Source organism: Zingiber officinale, chromosome 3A (assembly GCF_018446385.1).
Source record: "Zingiber officinale cultivar Zhangliang chromosome 3A, Zo_v1.1, whole genome shotgun sequence".
Taxonomy (NCBI): domain Eukaryota; kingdom Viridiplantae; phylum Streptophyta; class Magnoliopsida; order Zingiberales; family Zingiberaceae; genus Zingiber; species Zingiber officinale.
Genome location: NC_055990.1, coordinates 29043178 through 29062322, shown reverse-complemented (window position 1 = coordinate 29062322; position 19145 = coordinate 29043178). Strand labels below are relative to the sequence as shown.

The window sequence follows — 19145 nt, the reverse complement described above, 5'->3', positions numbered from 1 at the left end:
TAATTGGTTAATTGACCGAGTACTTGTTTAAACCCTATATATTGTATTGTCCTTAGAGCAAATATCAATGAACAATAGATTTTATTGCTCTCATGTTATTTCTTGCTCTCGCTCTCTCCCTCTTCTTCTTTTAACAATAGGCAGATAAATCATGGGATATTTTATCTTAACATAATGATACTTTGTAAGTAGGAGGTCTAACGTCCAATGAGTTATTTTGTATCTATTAGAAATTAATCCCGAAACTTATTAAAGTAATAAGTCATGCATGTACTAACTGTGATAATCTGTGAAGGTGAAGAGGGATGATTATAGAGATAATGAGAAGATGATAATTTTCCAACCTAATTTTCCCTCTTTCCTCAAATCCTTTCCCTTTTTCCTTCCTATCACCTAAATAAAGTAATACTTTTTTTTTTTAATCTTCCCTTCTCACCTATTTTCCCTCCTACTTGTCTCCTCAGGAGTAAGTAAACCAAGCCTAAAAAGTATGATCCAAGTGTTTATTTATTATCACAACTTGAGGACCCTACTAATTTTTAATATCTATTTTCTAAAAAGGATAATGGCAAGTGTTCTTGCCACTTGCAGACATAGTTAATATCAATAACTTGGATAATTTAGTTGTCTTAATCGACTGGCCCATCGCTCCCGCCTCTGATTTTATAAAGAAACTAACAGCTGAAAGCAATAATAGCCAAGGATAGTATTTTATATAATTAATTTACTTGTTAAATAGTCTGATTAGTCTTACTCTTTATAAATATTTTATATAATTTACTTCTTAATTACTTTATATTCACAGTGTACCGAATGACCTCTTTTTATACAGCAGCCTCCCAACAAGAAACCTCACATTGATGTTAAAACAAAACCTAGTTATATGGTCTCTCATATGCATATCATTTTAAAATGCATCAACTGATGAGTTGAGCAATTAGGAGATGATGAAGCAGCTCTATGCATTCCTTTTGCTTAAATCTTCAACCTTAATTCAGTCAATGAGGTATGTTACTTCCGCTTCCTCTTCCTTTTGCTGGATTATTTTTTACTTCTCAATCTTAAATACGCTCAGTTCAATCTGGTATGCATAAACTTGGGCATGAGCAGATATTTAAGGGAAATAGCTTTGGTTAGAAAAGTAGAGATCGTATGCAAACTCCTTTTTCTTTTAATTCTGGAAGAATATAATAACAAACTCGAATATTATTAAACTATTAATTCTTCGTATCCTCTTCCTCAAAATTTTTGATCTATCAATTCAATTTGGGTAAAAATTAAAAGAAGATACCATTATAAAATCTTAAAAAAAAACATATTGGCTGACTGGTCCGAGTTATAAAAAAAAAAATCTAGTAGATAAATTTTCCATTTTATAAATTAATATATGATCATGTTCATACATCTATAGTTTTTTATTTAAATTTTTATAAAAATAATTTATATAATAGAACTAGAGAATCTCACCCTTCAACGCATCCTAGAAATTTTCCCAAGAAATCACCCATCCTCACATTTGACTTTGGAGTTCTTAAGTTTGAACTTCCAAAAAAGAAGGTACACCCAATACCTTGATAATATAAATAGTATTATTTAACCTTTTAAATCATACTTAACGTATTATATTTAAATTTATAAAATAAAATAATCATGTCTATAAAAAAATATATAAATTTAGATTTATAAAAACATTATTTATTAAAAAAATCAAAGAAAGGAAGTTAGAAAAAAAGTTGAACTGAAGACTTTTTTAGAGAATTATATAATTGCACATAACTACTACATCAATTTCAATATCAATCAATCATTTACTTAGTCAATAAGATTTGTTTGACTTGAAAATGTTTCAGATGAAAAAGATATATCCTACATCAATTAAATTTCAATTATTAGAAAAGATCAAATAAAATAGAAAATTTTAATTTGTCAATTTAGTTTGGGTAAAATTTAAAAGATGCCCTTAATTTTTAATGTAGACCTTGGATAAAAAAAATATTTTTTTTCCAACAAATATAATTCAAAAAAAACATTATTTACAATGTTTTTTTAATAATATTCAAAAAACATAAATTGTATTTAAATTTATAAAAGAATAATTTTATAAAATATTTAATAATATAAAAAATATAACATTATAAATTCGTAAGAAAATTATTTATAATTTTATAAAATATTTAACACAATAAAAAAAAATAGCAACCAATAAAAGTAAAAAAAATAATAATTTAAATTTATAGAAAAATAATTTGACAATCTCCATTGATAAAATTTTGAATTTATAAAATAAAATTAGTCATTTCGTTAAATGAATTTAAATTTCATAAAATAATTTATAACATTATTTAATTAAAAAAATAATTTCGTGCATTCATTAAACAAATGTAAATTAAAAAAAAACTTACATTTTTATGGAGAATTATTTTTTAAAAAAAGACAGATCCTTGAAAGTTAATTGTTGCTCATTTAGATTTATTAGGGAAACTATAAAATTGAAAATAACTAGTATACTAATTGCATTGTCAATTATTCAATTACTCAGTCAATAATATTTGTGTTAGACTTCAGAAGCATCTAAAATTTCTGGAAAAGAAATAGGGTTAGTTTTCAAAAAAAAAATTACCTTAGCAAATAAATATCCAAAATCTAGGAACCATAAAAAAAACCTCTTCAAATCAAACTCAACGAGATAATAATTATAAACTATCATCACAAATCAATAACATCTCAAATCAAAATCCGACAATTCAAGAAAAAAAATATCAAAAAAAATGATCACTTGTCCCTATGTAATGGGCTCTTAATTGGTATTAACCATGCACACCCACCCCTCACCTTACCTCCCCTTCATGTTTATGTGGGAATGCATTTACATCCATCGAACTACCTTCCTCGTAAAAAATGAACCCCTATAATTTACTTGATTGTGTAATCACTATTATATTCAAATCCCAACTTGGATTAATATAATAAACCGGTCGATGAATACTATTCAATAATATAATGTCGATTGACCTTCCTTTTCCAAAACATGAATCTTTCAATCTCAATTCAGTTGCTTTCCTAGACTTATCCCACATACCTCAATTTATATTCTAGACTATAGGTAAACAGACTAAAGTAGCAACATTGATCCAAAACTTCAAGAATTAGCTGAAAGTAATAAGGGCACAAGAAATCTCACTCAATGGATCTCAGATCTCACATAGTGGAATACGGGGATTAATAATATAATCATTTCAAATAAAGTGATCCCACTATCCTTAGTCGTTTTATCACACGTGATATGAAACACGTGCCACAGTGTTATTCCCCCATCTCTCAATAGGCCATATGTTAGATTTGTTTAACACTATGCAGGTTTGAGACTTAGTTTGTGTTGATACAATATCCCCTAGGTCAGGTTGACCAAGTTGACTAGGCTTGAGTTGGCTCAAGCTTGAGTCTTAATGTTTGGATTTCGATGTTTGACAATATGTGAAGATTACATATGCGATCGTCCGATTGGAGAGTTTTTTAGTGCAATTCCCCTCTGGTCAAAGGATGACTAGTTTGATGTAAAGAAGAGTCAAGTAGGTCAAGGTCAGCCGGATACTTGACTGGGAAAGTCTTAACTAAAGATTAGGCAGTTGAAAGTCCTAGTGAAGAAAGTCCTAGTGAATGAAGCTAGGCAGTTGGAAATCCTGGTGAGTGAAGCCAGGTGAAAGTCCTGGTAAGTGAAGCTAGGTAGTGAAAAAGTCCTGGTGAGTGAAGTCAGACAGATGGAATGTCTTGGTGAGTGAAGCTAGGTAGATGTAGGGGTGTAATCGAGCCGAGCTGAGCCGAACTCTTGAATGTTTAAGCTTGGCTCGTTTATAATCAAGCCGATCTCGAGCTTTATTTAACGAATATATCCATGGCTCACGAGTTTATTCGAGCTTTTATCGAGCCTAAACAAGCTTAATAAATATAAATCATAAATTTAAATATTCATTAAAAACTAAATTATATATTTAGAGAAAATTATAATAATATTATTAAAATTTATAATTTTATTATAATAAATAAATTTAATATATTTGTCTATATTTTTCATAAGTAGAGTGTAAAATCTATAAATTCAATATCAAAACTATTATTTTTTTATTTAAAAGTTGCTTAATGAGCTTAACGAACGTGTTCACGATCTAACGAGCCGAATATTACGAAGCTTGAGCTTGGTTTGTTTATCTTAACGAGCCTCATTAAACGAGTTCAAACGAGCTTTTATCGAATCGAGCTTCGAATAGCTCGCGAGCGGCTTGGTTCATTTACACCCCTAGGCAGATGGAAAGTTCAAGTGAGTGAAGCTAGGCAGATGGAAAGACCTGGTGAGTGAAGTCAGGCACGTGGAAATCCAGGTGGCTCAAGGTTGACCGGACACCTGGTGTTGGGAAGTCCAAGTAGGTCAAAGAAGTGGCCGGATACTTGGCACAAGGAAATCCAGATGAGTCAAGAGTGACCAGACATCTCGTGGAAGGAAGTCCAAGTGGATCATGAAGGACCGAACACTTGGCATGAGACGGTAAGTCCAAGTGGGTCAAGATTGACTAGACACTTGACATGAGGAGAAAAGTCCAAGTGGGTCAAAAGATTGAACAGACACTTGGTGAAGATGTCCCAGCAGGTCAAGGTTGATCGGATGCTAGGCATGAGGAGTTCCAACAGGTCATAATTGACCGAATGCTAGAATTGGGGATCCTAGACTTGATTTAAGCAAGTTAAAGGGAGGTTAATCAATCAACCAATCGATTGCATTGTAGTTCAATCGACCAGTTAATCAATTGGTTATGTGCGTGAGTGAAGGCTGGTCCAATCGATCAGCCGATCGATTGGGAAGCGAAATCATAGAGGAACTCCCAATCGATCAGCCGATTGATTGGTCATCGCTAATGGATCGGTCGATCGATTAGGGGTTGGTTTTCTCACGCAATCCCGAGGAAGCCTAAATCGATCGGTCAATCGATTCAGGCAGTTCCCATCAGAGCACAGAGGCACTCTAAATCGATCAACCGATTGATTCAAGCCTCTCCAATAGATTGGGATGTAATCATTGCGAAGGAAGCGCCGAGTTTAAAGTTATCTTCTTCACAGCGATTCAACACTTCTTTCTCTCCACCTCTTGCAATTATCTCTCACAGGTTTACGTTAGTTCTTGAAATTTCTTGGAGTAAAGTGTTACCGATGAAAAAAATATATCCTACATCAATTAAATTTCAATTATTAGAAAAGATCAAATAAAATAGAAAATTTTAATTTGTCAATTTAGTTTAGGTAAAATTTAAACGATGCCCTTAATTTTTAATGTAGACCTTGGATAAAAAAAATATTTTTTTCAACAAATATAATTCAAAAAAATCATTAATTACAAGTTTTTTAATAATATTCAAAAAATATAAATTGTATTTAAATTTATAAAAGAATAATTTTATTAAATATTTAATAATATAAAAAATATAACATTCATAAATTCATAAGAAAATTATTTATACTTTTATAAAATATTTAACACAATAACAAAAAATTGCAACCAATAAAAGTAAAAATAATAATAATTTAAATTTATAGAAAAATAATTTGACAATCTCCATTGATAAAATTTTGAATTTATAAAATAAAATTAGTCATTTCGTTAAATGAATTTAAATATCATAAAATAATTTATAACATTATTTAATTAAAAAAATAATTTCGTGCATTCATTAAACAAATATAAATTAAAAAAATTACAGTTTTACGGAGAATTATTTTTTAAAAAAGACAGATCCTTGAAAGTTAATTGTTGCTCATTTAGATTTATTAGAGAAACTATAAAATTGAAAATAACTAGTATACTAATTGCATTGTCAATTATTCAATTACGTCAATAATATGTGTTAGACTTCAGAACCATCTATAATTTTTTGAAAAGGAATAGGATATCGAAAATCTAGGAACCATAAAAAAAATTTCTCAAATCAAACTCACAGTCGAGATGATAATCATGAATTATCATCACAAATCCATAACATCTCAATTCAAAATCTGATAATATAATTCAAGAAGAAAAGTATCAAAAAAAAAAAAAATGATCACTTGTCCCTATGCAATGTGCTCTCAATTGGTATTAACCATGCACACCAACCCTCACCTTACCTCCCCTTCATGTTTATGTGGGAATACACCTGTTAGGATGATTGTGAAATCACCATTAATACTAAAAGAACTCATTGTACCCCAGAACGAATGCATTTACATCCATCGAGTCACATTCCTCATAAAAAATGAGCCCATGTACTTTGCTCGATTGTGTATTCACTATTATATATGTTCAAATCCCAACTTGGATTAACATAATAGATCGGTCGATGAATACTACTCAATAATGTAATATCGATTGACCTTCCTTTTTCCAAACATAAATCTTTCAGCCTCAATTCAGTTGCTTTCATAGACTTATCCCACAGACCTCAATTTATATTCTAGACTATAGGTAAACAAACTAAAATAGCAACACTGATCCAAGACTTCAAGAATTAGCTGAAAATAATAAGGGCACGAGAGATCTCACTCAATAGATCTCGGATCCCACATAATGGAATACGGGGATTAATAATATAATCATTTCAAATAAAGTGATCTCACTATCCTTAGTCGTTTTATCACACGTGATATGAAACACGTGCCATAGTGTTATTCCCCCATCTCTCAATAGGCATATATTAGATTTGTCTAACACTATGCAAGTTTGGGACTTAGTTTGTGTTGGTGCAATATCTTCTGGGTCAGGTTGACTAGGTTGACTAAGCTTGAGTTGGCTCAAGCTTGAGTCTTGATGTTTGAATTTCGATGTTTGACAATATATGAAAATTGCAGATGCGATCGTCCAATTGGGGAGTTTTTTAGTGCAATTCCTCTCTGGTTAAGGGATGACCAGTTTGATGTAAAGAAGAGTCAAGTAGGTCAAAGTTGACCGGATACTTGACTGAGAAAGTTCTAACTAGAGGTTAGACAGTTGAAAGTCCTAGTGAGTGAAGCTAGGCAGTTGGAAATCCTACTGAGTGAAGCCAGATGAAAGTCCTGGTGAGTGAAGCTAGGCAGTGAAAAAGTCCTGGTGAGTGAAGTCAGGCAGATAGAAAGTCCTAGTGAGTGAAGCTAGGCAGATGGAAAGACCTAGTGAGTGAAGCCAAGCACATGAAAAGACCTAGTGAGTGAAGCCAAGCACATGGAAATACAGGTGGGTCAAGGTTGACCAGACACCTGTGTTGGGAAGTCCAAGTAGGTCAAAGAAATAACCGAATACTTGGCACAAAGAAATCCAGATGGATCAAGAGTGATTGGACATCTGATGAAAGGAAGTCCAAGTGGGTCATGGAGGACCAGACACTTGGCATGAGACGGTAAGTCCAAGTGCGTCAAGGTTGACTTGACACTTGGCACGAGGAGAAAAGTCCAAGTGGGTCAAAGAATTGATCGGACACTTGGTGAAGAAGTCCCAGCAAGTCAAGATTGACCAGATGCTAGGCATGAAGAGTTCCAACAGTTCACGGTTGACCAGATGTTAGAATTGGAGATCCTAGACTTGATTTAAGCATGTTAAAGGGAGGTCAATCGATTAACCAATCAATTGGACTGTAGTCCAATCGATCAGTCGATCAATTAGTTGTGTGCGCGAGTGAAGTTGGCCCAATCGATCAGCCGATCGATTGGGCACCGTCAATCGATCAGCCGATCAATTAGGGGTTGGTTTTCTCAGGCGATCACAAGGAAGTCTGAATCGATTGGTCAATCGATTCAGGCAGTTCCCAGCAGAGCACAGAGGTGCTCTGAATCGATCAGCCGATCGATTCAAGCCTCCCCAATGATTAGGATGTGACCGCTGCGAAGGAAGCGCCAAGTTTAAAGTTGTCTTCTTCGCAGCGATTCAACACTTCTTTCTCTCCACCTCTTGTGATTATCTCTCACAGGTTTACGCTAGTTCTTGAAGCTTCTTGGAGTAAAGTGTTGATGCACTTTCAAGGTCAAGAGATGTTCCACAAAAGAAAAAGAAGGTAAGTAGGGTTTTCATTTGTGTAAATCTTGTAAGAGATTCTTTGTATTTGCTTCTTCTTTTCTTTTTGTTGTATTTAGATGTTGTACAAGGCTTCTCTGCCTTTGGTAGCTACCGAGAAGGAGTTATTTTATAGTGGATGAGTGAGTGAGGGCTGGATCCTTGGATTAGTCACCTTTTCTTGAGGTGGATACCAAGTAAATCTCCTGTGTTAGAGTTGTGAGAGTTGCTTGAGTGTTTTCCACTGCAACAACTTCATCAAACCAAGTAATCAAAGCGTGACGAGTTATTCACCCCCCCTCTAGCTACAAATCAACCCTAACAATTTGCACATAAGATTTTACCCAAAGATCTCAGGGAGAGTATCTTAGAAACGACATCACTAATTGCAGGTGATATCTAAGATTTCATATCTAACTACTTACAAGCAACATGAATGTGGGTATGTCCATGTCGATTATTTCACAAATTATCTCATCTAGAATATATGTCATGGTGACTTATGTTTTAGCAGGGCTACTTTCAAAACCTCTAATAGCTAGAAACCATCTCATCCCTGCTCACTCAGAGCTAGGTGTGGTCACTCGTGTGAGAGAGATGACTTGACCTGCTTGACATACTATTTCATCACATTATAAAATATATGATAAGAAAATGCATTATTTGAAATATAATAACTCATGTGTGACTTATTAATGCACAATAATCATATATCAAAGTAATAAGCATCCATATCATCAATCTAGTACAACATGAGAAATGTTAATACATACGCAAACCCAATGATTCTCTGAGTCCTAAAAATGAGTCTCTAGCAATGAGTTTGGTAAAAGGATCAACCACCATGCTGTGTGTAGAAATATACTTAATGATCACTTCACCTTTCTCAACGATGTCTCTCAAAATGTTATATATGGTGTCTATGTGTTTGGTCCTACTATGATACTTAGGTTCTCGAGTGTATGCGATAGTAGCCTAATTATCACAGTAGATAATCACTAGCCTCCCACTATCTACCACAATTTCTAAGTAATCCAATAGTCTTCAGAGCCAAATACTCTCTTGAACTGCAACTGAGCAAGCCATGAACTCAGTCTCTATCGGTGATAAGGCTACATAAGTTTGTTTCTTACTGCTCATGAAATAGTACCACCATTGAACAAGAAGGAAACCTAATATTGATTTGCGCTTATCCAGGTCACTATCCCAGTCGGCGTCTGAATATCCTACAAGGCACAAATTATCTCCCCTAAAACACAAGGAGAGGCTTGTAGTTTCCTTAAGATATTTAAAAATCCTTTTCACTGCTCTCTAGTGATCTTTTCCATAATTTGATTGATATCTACCCACCAAACTGATTGCGTAACATATGTCTGGTCGTGTACACAACATTGCATACATCAAACTTTCTATTGCACTGGAATAAGGGACTTTTCTCATTTCCCTTGCTTCTTCTTGAGTTTTAGGACACATATCAAGACTCAGACCATCACCCTTGGCTATAGGAGTATCTATGGAATTGCTATCACTCATCCCAAAATGCTCAAGAATTTTCTTAACATAGGTCTCTTGTGAAAGAACCAACATTCTTCTTGAGCGATTCCTCTAGATCTTTACTCCAAGGATGAACTCCACTTCACCCATGTCTTTCATGTCGAAGCTGGATGATAACCATGTTTTAATGGTAATGAGATACGCAATGTTGTTCCCAGCCAACATTATATCATCCACATACAACGACATGATCACAAAAGAATAATCAGAACATATCAGATAGACACAATGATCCTCCTTGATCATTGCAAAACCATAAGATATCGCCTTCTCGTGAAAACTCAAGTACCACCATCTGGATGATTGTTTTATGACATATATCAACTTCCATAGTCGGCATACCTTATCATCTTGACTTGCTAGAATGAACCCAGAAGGCTACTCCATGTAGATCTTCTCATCCAAACTTCCGTTAAGGAAGGAGGTTCTTACATCAATCTGATGTAACTCCAAATCCATGATCGCAACAATTGCCAAGAGTAGACGAATCGATGTAGATTTGACTACAGGAAAAAAAAAGTCTCTTCATAGTCAACACCCTTGGTCCACATGTAACCCTTGGCTACCAGACGGGCCTTGTACCTCTCGATCGATCCGTTAGCCTTTCTTTTGATTTTGAGAACCCACTTGTTCCCAATGACCTTTCTATCCTCAGGTAAGTCAACTAGGTCCCAGATCCCATTGACTCTCATAGAATTCATCTTCTCTTGCATGACTTTATACCATTGGTCCTTTGCTAGACCCTTGAGAGCCTTCTGAAATGTGTTGGGCTCCTCATCATCCTTGGGAGTCACAAAGAGGATCTCATCCTCAATCGAGAAATAATGATGAGGTTCATGTTCTTGACTACTTCTACGAGGAGGGGGAGCCTTCTCACCTCTAGATGGACCACTTCCACTAGGACCAAGATGTGTAATAAGTTCTTGGATCCCTCCGTTGGGCTCAACTGGACCTCTAGGCTCATCCATCTCATAGAAGGTGCAAACCTGATCAATTTCACCTCTTATAAGGAAATCCTTTTCTAGGAAGGTAGCATCATGAGACTCAATCTCGGTTACTGTGTCATCTATATGTTCACCTAAGAACACGTGTCCCTTGGACTATTTCGAGTATCTTGTGAAGATACACTTCTTCCTCTAGGGCTTAACTTGCCATGTGGATGTTAGGAATCGCGAACATATGCGACACAACCCCATGGTCTTAAGTGGCTAAGATCATACTATCTCGATGTCCAAAGCTTGTATGGGGTACCAACCACAGACTTTATTGGAACATAGTTAACAAGACATCTCCCCAATGGAAAATAGGTATATAAGTTAGCTTGCACCATCATAGACCTTACCATATCCAACAGAGTCCTATTCCTTCTCTCGTCTACTCCATTTTGCTGAGAAGTAGCAGGAATAGTCAACTGTCTCATGATACCTTTCTCAAAATAGAGTTATTTAAATTACTCAGATAAATACTCGCACCCCCTATCGGTTCTAAGAGTTTTCGCCCTTAAGTCTAGTTGATTTTCAACCTCACTAATATACCTACTGAAACACTCCAATGTCTTAGACTTGTACAAGATCAGATAGACATGACCGAAGCACGTGTAATCATTAATAAATATAATGAAATACGTAGCTCCATTTTGGGCTTTCACATTCATAGGCCCACAAAGATTGGAGTGGACTTATTGCAATGGACTTTCATCTCTCATTGTTTTTCCAAATGGTTTCCTCATAGCTTTGCCAGCTAGGTAAAACTCACATAGGGGCAACTCAACCTTAGTTAGCTGGTCCAATAAGTCATTTGCTACTAATCGGTTTATTCTCTCTTGCCCTATGTAGCCAAGTCTACTATGCCAAATAGAAATATCATCAACTACACTCTTAGATAGGAGATAAATGAGAAATATCATAAATGAAAACCATATTCAGTACATAAAGTCCATCATGGACTGAACCAGAATATATCAAAGAACTGTCAAATGAAATAAAAACAACAGAGTTTCTTAAAAAATAGAATATCCTAAACAATCAAGGCAACGAACAGAAATGAGATTCCATTGAATCTTAGGAGCATACAAAATGTCATGTAATATATAGGATTTGACTAAATGATAACAATAGCTTGCATGTGCCAATCCACTTCACCGTCACAAATGCTCCATTCTCCATGTACATCCTCCTCGCTTGGGGACTCAATCGATGAAACTCCATGTATGAGCTCCTATCACGAGCTACATGGTCAGTGTCTCTTGAGTCTATAATCCACAAAGGATAGGAGTTAGCAAGCATCACAGTAGATGATACATAACTTATACCATGTAAGAAAGAAGAAAAATACCTTTCACTTGCCATATTTGTGTGTGAAATGCCCAAGTCTACCACACACGTAGCACTTAACCTTACTCTTATCGAGCTCTTTCTTTCTCCATTTCTATTCCTTATCATCTTCCCTCACTAGTGTTAGGATCCTTCGTACGGAGGCTAGAGAGGGGGGTGTGAATAGCCGACCCCCAAATCGTCGTTTCTTTCTACAAAACGTGTTAGCGCAGCGGAAAATACAAAGAAACGAAAGAGAAGAAAACCAAACCTTAACACAAGGATGTAACGAGGTTCGGAGATTAAGGCTCCTACTCCTCGGCGTGTCCGTAAGGTGGACGAGTCCAGTCAATCCGTCAGTGGATGAGCCCCCGGAGAACCGGCTAATACAATATACTCCTTGTGGGTGGAGAAACCTCGCCACAAACGTTTGCAACAGCAAACAAAGAGTACAAGAACAGTAAGAAAAGCAATACAATATGAATACAATAGCACTCTACCAATTGCTTGCTTTCTTGTCGACTGGAGGTGAAGCAGCAACTTCACAACCCAAACGCAGCAGCTGGTCGACGACTGGAAGCTCACGCGAAACTTTGAAGGCGAGCTCAATCAAAGCTCAGTTGAAGCAGAAGCTTCAGCAGCAGAAGAACTAGAAGAAAGAAGCAGCCCTCGACCCCTTTATACTGCGAAGACAGTAGAAACTAGCCGTTGCTACGCAACGGTTAGGACGTGGACCGATCAGTCAAGCTTGATCGGGCTTGCCTGATCGGTCGTGGGGACCGATCGGGCCTGATCGGTCCCGGACCGATCAGAGGTCGAGTTGCCCACTCTCTGTGTGGAATCTGATCGGTCCCGGACCGATCATTTATCCTGATCGGTCCCGGGACCGATCAGGGCTCCATGCTGATCGGTCCCGGACCAATCGAAGCCCACCTTACATTTGTTATCGATTGGTCACCGGACCGATCGGATACAACGATCATCTGGATCGGTCTACGACCGATCCAGAGCTTGTTTTTGCCCAAACCAAGTCCCAAGTCTCCCAAACCAACATCCGGTCAACCTTGACCTGTTGGTACATCATGCTTAGCATCCGGTCACTCCCTTGACCTGCTAAGACTCCTCACCAAGTGTCCGGTCAATCCTTTGACTCACTTGGACTTTTCTCGTCGTGTCAAGTATCCGGTCACTCCCTTGACCTACTTGACCTTCTCAACACCAGATGTCTGATCATCCTTGATCCATCTGGATTTTCCCTTGCCCGGCTTCACTCACCAGGACTTTCACCTAGCTTCACTCACTAGGGTTTTCCACACTGCCTAACATCCAGTTAGGACTTTCTCACTTGCTTCACTCACCGGACTTTTCAACTGCCTAGCATCCAGTTAGGACTTTCCCCTTGACTTCACTCACGGGACTTTCCACACCGCCTAACATCCCAGTTAGGACTTTCTCATTCACAGCTTCACTCACCAGGACTTTCCAACTGCCTAACATCCCAGTTAGGACTTTCCCCGTGCCAAGTCTCCATACTTGGACTTTCCGCGTGCCAAGCTACCTGCTTGGACTTTTCCCCGTGCCAAGTCTCCGTACTTGGACTTTCCCCGTGCCAAGTCTCCATACTTGGACTTTCCGCGTGTCAAGCTACCTGCTTGGACTTTTCCCCGTGCCAAGTCTCCGTACTTGGACTTTTCCAGTGCCAAGTCTCCATACTTGGACTTTTCGCCAATCAGGTCAACCAGGTCAACCTTGACCTAAGGTTGCACCTACAATCTCCCAAACACCTATTCTTGTCAAACATCAAGAATACAACTCTCTTCTCGTCAAACATCGACATGCAACTCAACTAGGTCAACCTTGACCTAAGGTTGCACCGACAATCTTCCCAAGTCAAACATCAAAATACAACTCGAGTCAAGTCACCTCGAGTCGGGTCAACCAGGTCAACCTTGACCTAAGGTTGCACCAACAATCTCCCCCTTTTTGATGTTTGACAAAACCCATAATCAAGTTAGGTTAACGCGATAACCTAACTTAGGTTTTCCAACCATCTTCTAATGTCCAATGTTCTTTCCTTGAACATTCTCTGGACATTCTCCCCTTAGGTTAACCCGATAACCTAACTTGGGTTCTCCAATAATTCTCCCCCTTTTTGACACACATCAAAAAGAATTCCAATGTTCTTCCTTGAACATTCCTTGACATTCTTCCCCTAGCTTAGGTTAACCCGATAACCTAACTTGGGTTCTCCAATAATTCTCCAATGAACACTCTCCCCTTTTTGACACACATCAAAAAGAAAAAGGAGAGTATCAAGGTCAAGAGTTTCTTCCTAATGAAAGTCCCATACCTTTCATTGAAACTCTTAATTTCCCCCTTGATACTAAACTCAACAATCAACTTAGTGATAATCCCATATCACTAATCCTCAAAAGTCTTAAGGAGTAAAAACTCCCCCTAAAAGTCAACTCCCCTTGACAATTAGGTAAAACTCCCCCTAAAGGTCAACTCCCCCTTGACCATTGCACCAACAATGTCTTTGTGAGTTCCAAACCTTTAGAAATCCACAGAACCCAACTTCTAGCTGAACTTTCAGACAACAGTGAAAATCAGAAATTCGGCACGCCCTGATCGGTCCCCAGACCGATCAACCCTTCACCGATCGCACTCGTGCTACTGGATCTCACTGGATCGGTCTGCAGACCGATCCATGCTTCTGGATCGGTCCACAGACCGATCAGGGCTTACCTGGATTTCGATCCAGAAACCCTTTAAAAATTCCAGAAAATTTCAAAAATTATAAAATTTTGAGGATACATTCCTCATAACATATACTATCATGGAAAAATAATTTTCTATGAAAATAACTTCTATTTTTCAATCTTGATACAAAGTTCAAAAACTTTGAAATAGTTCAAGTTTAACTCAACTTTGTATCACAATGTTCAATGATGAATGCAATCACTAAGATGGCTTCATCAAGGTTTTCCAAATCAATTTCAAAATGATTTTAATCCTTTTAATTTAGGACCATAATCTTAGGATTAAATGTACATGACTTGTACACAAGCTTTCCCTATGATCCTCCATTTCTTGAATTAGGCTCATCTAGGTACAAGAACTATGCACCTTGATCCTAATTCATGATCCTAATATCTCACACACATCTAAAGTGTATCAAACACATCCATGGTAATTTTGATGTGAGATATGGGTTTAGGTATCTTAGACTAAGGTCTCATGCATTTTCAAAACACAAATTTGATCTCAATATCAAGATGTGTTTTTCATCCTTAAATCAATTCAATTGATTATTAATGCAAGAGATGATGACATGGCATAAAATGGTATCATAAATGAAAACATGTGCCAATGTCATGATGTCATGGCATAAAGTTTGAAACTTAAATAAACATGACATAAAAACTAGCCTAAGCATTATCATGACATTTCAAATGATAATAAAACTAAACATGATGTCATGACATGTGAGGGCAAACAATCATGGCAAGATTTATCATAAATAAATATACCTAGATTACCTATCTAAGTATCCTTAACCACTTGGCTAACTTCAAATTTAATCCTAGATTGCCCCAAAATGCCAAAATCCTAATTTTGACACTTCTTGAACTCTAGATTAATTCATGCCACTTAAAGATCAAATTTATCCTCAAAACTTGGCATGTTTCATTTTTCCTCGAGAGTTCTCTAGATTTTCCCAAATTGTGCCAATTGATATTAAAAATGAAATTTCCAATCTTTAGGCACATTTAACTCTTCAAAGGAGTAAATGATAATTCCATTTCATTTTCAAAAGTTCTCAAAACCTTGAAAATGCTCCTTGAGTGTCAATTTCCTCAAAGTTGGGTTAACTACCCTTCTAATCGGAGTTGACACTCTCTAACCCATTTATGAGGTAGAGAAGATACTCCTAGGAACCCAATACCTATTAGAGCTCATTGGGTTCACTAAATATTCGCTAGGGATAACTTCCCTAGCAACCCTCCTAATGACCCTCTTAGGCTTTAAAGCCTTGGTCATTTGGGTCTCATCAAGGTCAACTATAGGGGTGACTCCCCTTGTGACCTTGGTAATGGTCTTCCTAGCCCTAGGTTTTGTTCCATAATCGAACGAAACATTATGATAAGTGGGCTTGACCAATTGGGACTTAGGTTTGTGACCCAAACCTTTCTTGTCCTTGGACTTGGGTTTTTGACCCCTAGACCCTAGAGTCAAATCCTTAAGAGCCTTTTCTAGAGAGTCAAGTCTTGACCTCAAGGCTTGATTTTCTTTCTCTAATACCTCAAGTTTTGATTTATCATTTTTCTTTGAGGTATTCCTAGGCATGTGTCTAGATGATTTGGGATTTCTATCTAGATTTTCCTTAGCCTTAGATGAGTTAATTCTAGGGTTAGCATTTCTAGAATTGTTCTTATCTAGGCTAACATGCTTGGCTCCTAAGCACATGTATCGATTTCTAGTGTTAACATGCTTATCATTATTGACAATGGCAATAAGACTACTAGCATGCATCCTACTAGAATTGCAAGAATGAGCTTTAAATGTTACCTTAGGGTTTGCCTTAGCTCCCCCTTTACATGTGTTTGGCCTCTTGTCCTTGTGAGGTTGCCTCCCCCTTGGACATTGACTCCTATAGTGTCCCGTTGCTTGCATTGGAAGCACACCACGTGCTTCTTGCTCTTGCATGTCGGGACTCCGGCTTCCTTGACCTTTGGTGCCGGTGGAGTCTTTCTAACCCTCTTTGGACACTTACTCTTGTAGTGCCCAAACTTCCTACACTAAAAACACATTATGTGTAATTTGCTTGAAATCACAGTGTTTGAGTTACTTAGGGTTGTGGATGTAGATGAGCTTTCTTCTTCATCCCTTCCGGAGGTAGATGCCTCTTCTTGCTCCGATCTTGAACAAGAGCTCTCCTCCTCTTCTTCCTTGGATGTTGAGTAGCCCTCAACTCCCAATTCGCTTCCTCCATGATGTGAGCTACTTGGCTCACTAGGCTCCTCTTCATGGAATTTTGCCAAATTGTTCCACAATTCCTTGGCGTTGTTGTACCTATCTATCTTGCACAAAACATTATTAGGTAAAGCAAATTCAATAATTTTTGTTACCTCGTCATTGATTTCGGATTGTCGGATTTGCTCTTTCGTCCACTCCTTCTTCTTGATAGGTTTTCCTTCCTCATTCATCGGAGGGGAAAACCCTTCTTGTACACAAAACCAATTTAACATATTATGTCATGCTCCCAGAAGAGTCCCTGTCCGAGAAAATTTCGGCAGCATCTCCCCTGTACGGCGGACAATCAAAATTTTCTACAAACACTAAATACTCAGCCACAGGCGGCTGGAATAATAGCAGTAAATAAAATCAATCACCACGCAGTTTATATATGTATTCAGCCTCTGGCTGTCACAACCAACAACATAGTAATACTCTGACTCGAAATCAACCCTACTCAACTACACTCGTAAAGCCCAAATCCGATTTTTTTCTTACCTCTTCTGCCGTCCAGGCAGGCATGTAGTAGAGTAAATCCAAATCATACTAAAAGTCCATCCAACGGAAAGATTTCCATACAATATCCATATGTAAGTCCAAAACAAAACTAAAACAAAGTCTGATAGCGAAAAGCTAAAATGAAACAACAACTCAAAAACCAGCAGCGGAGTAGCACTACGTGCAGTGGGGACTAGCGACTGGAACTCCCTCCTGACAGCATCAACCTGAAAATAACAACAATGGAGGCGGGGTGAGTCCAACACTCAGCAGGTACAGTTGATATGCAAAGTAAAGAAACAACACCTAGCACTAATCATGCGTACAGTCTCCTGATAAGAAAGATAAGAATGCATCTGAAATAAATAGGAGAATACTGTACTAACCAGGTCCTGAGTATAAGGTCAAACAGTCCGAGGGATATAGGAATCCTGTATGCATGTCAAACATAGGTATCCAAACAATATGCAGCATATAAATGCAGCAACCACAAACACAAGCAATAAATGCATCATGCATATGATGCCAATGATGCGTCCTGGTCACCCCTGACGCCAGTCGATCATCTCATACAAAAGTGAGGCCGAGTGGGTAGGGTTGTGACAACCGTGCACTCTATCGTCACTACTCCTGATGAGTGACCGAGTGGACAGGATGCTGTCGGAGTACACCTATCCTCCTACCCCAAATCATAGATGGGGGAGCGCAATGCTCTCAACTCCCGGTATTCAAAGACGGGGAGGAATCCCTGCCAGATAACACGTTGTGTCACACTACCCATGAGCGGACCAACGGTGCCTAACAGAGTCCCTGCTGCAACACACTCAGCCTGAATCGACCACTAACCCATGAGTGGTGGTGTGTGCAGATCCATGTAACTGGTGATGTGCTTAACAATAATGGAGCGGACTATCGCTCAGCATGCAATCATGCAAATGGTGCATGGCACTAACCACAAGAATATCCTGACCTAATCCACATATATATATAAATGCATCATAGGTCAACGAATCCAAAACAATCCAAAGGTATACAGAAGGTATAAAACCTAGGTCCTGAACATGGTCAAGCATGGCATATCACTACCCCTATAAGCATGTATAAACAGGTAAAATATACCTGAGATGCAAAACCAATCAATCAATCAAGCATGTAAGATTTGGGTAGTGATTAACCGAAACAGATAAGAAACACAATTAATGCAACATGTTAATTTAATTACTAAGCATATCAAATGACATAAGTCAAAAGTACCCGCCTCCGAAAATAGAAAGGTCCAATCTGACTCCGAGATACTCGTCTCGCGTCAAGGTCCTGAAATATTTATAGTTTCCAGTTTTAGCTAATTTCATATAGATAAAATAGTTAAATCAAATCCACGAGAAGCTAACATAAATCCAACAATTAACTAGGGTTAATTTACCTTAACCCTAATCATACCATCAGACCAATTCCACACCTAATCCATTTTCACATGATTACACCTCTACATAATCAATCACCTAACTCAAATGCATAAAAAATTATATATGCACCAATTCCTACCTAAATCAGCTCATACATGATCAATAGCATATATCAAATTCTTATGCCTCACCTTAACCTCCACAGCGGTTCCTTGCTGCTGGATGAAAGTAGCTGCCAAATCCAAGAAAACTTACAGTAAACACTTCTCTTCAAGATTCCCCTACACTGTCCGGATCAAAGGTAATGGCAAG

General features: G+C 37.5%; 1 protein-coding gene across 2 annotated transcripts in view; it reads left to right on the top strand.

Moving 5' to 3' along the window:
• Positions 1–846: 846 nt before the first annotated feature.
• LOC122051592 (putative disease resistance RPP13-like protein 1) overlaps positions 847–19145 on the top strand; it is a 30831-nt gene continuing 12532 nt past the window's right edge. For both annotated transcript variants that reach the window (XM_042612785.1, XM_042612784.1), the window contains exon 1: positions 847–1006. The gene's annotated coding sequence lies outside the window, so the exon portion shown is untranslated. The remainder of the gene's footprint in view (positions 1007–19145) is intronic.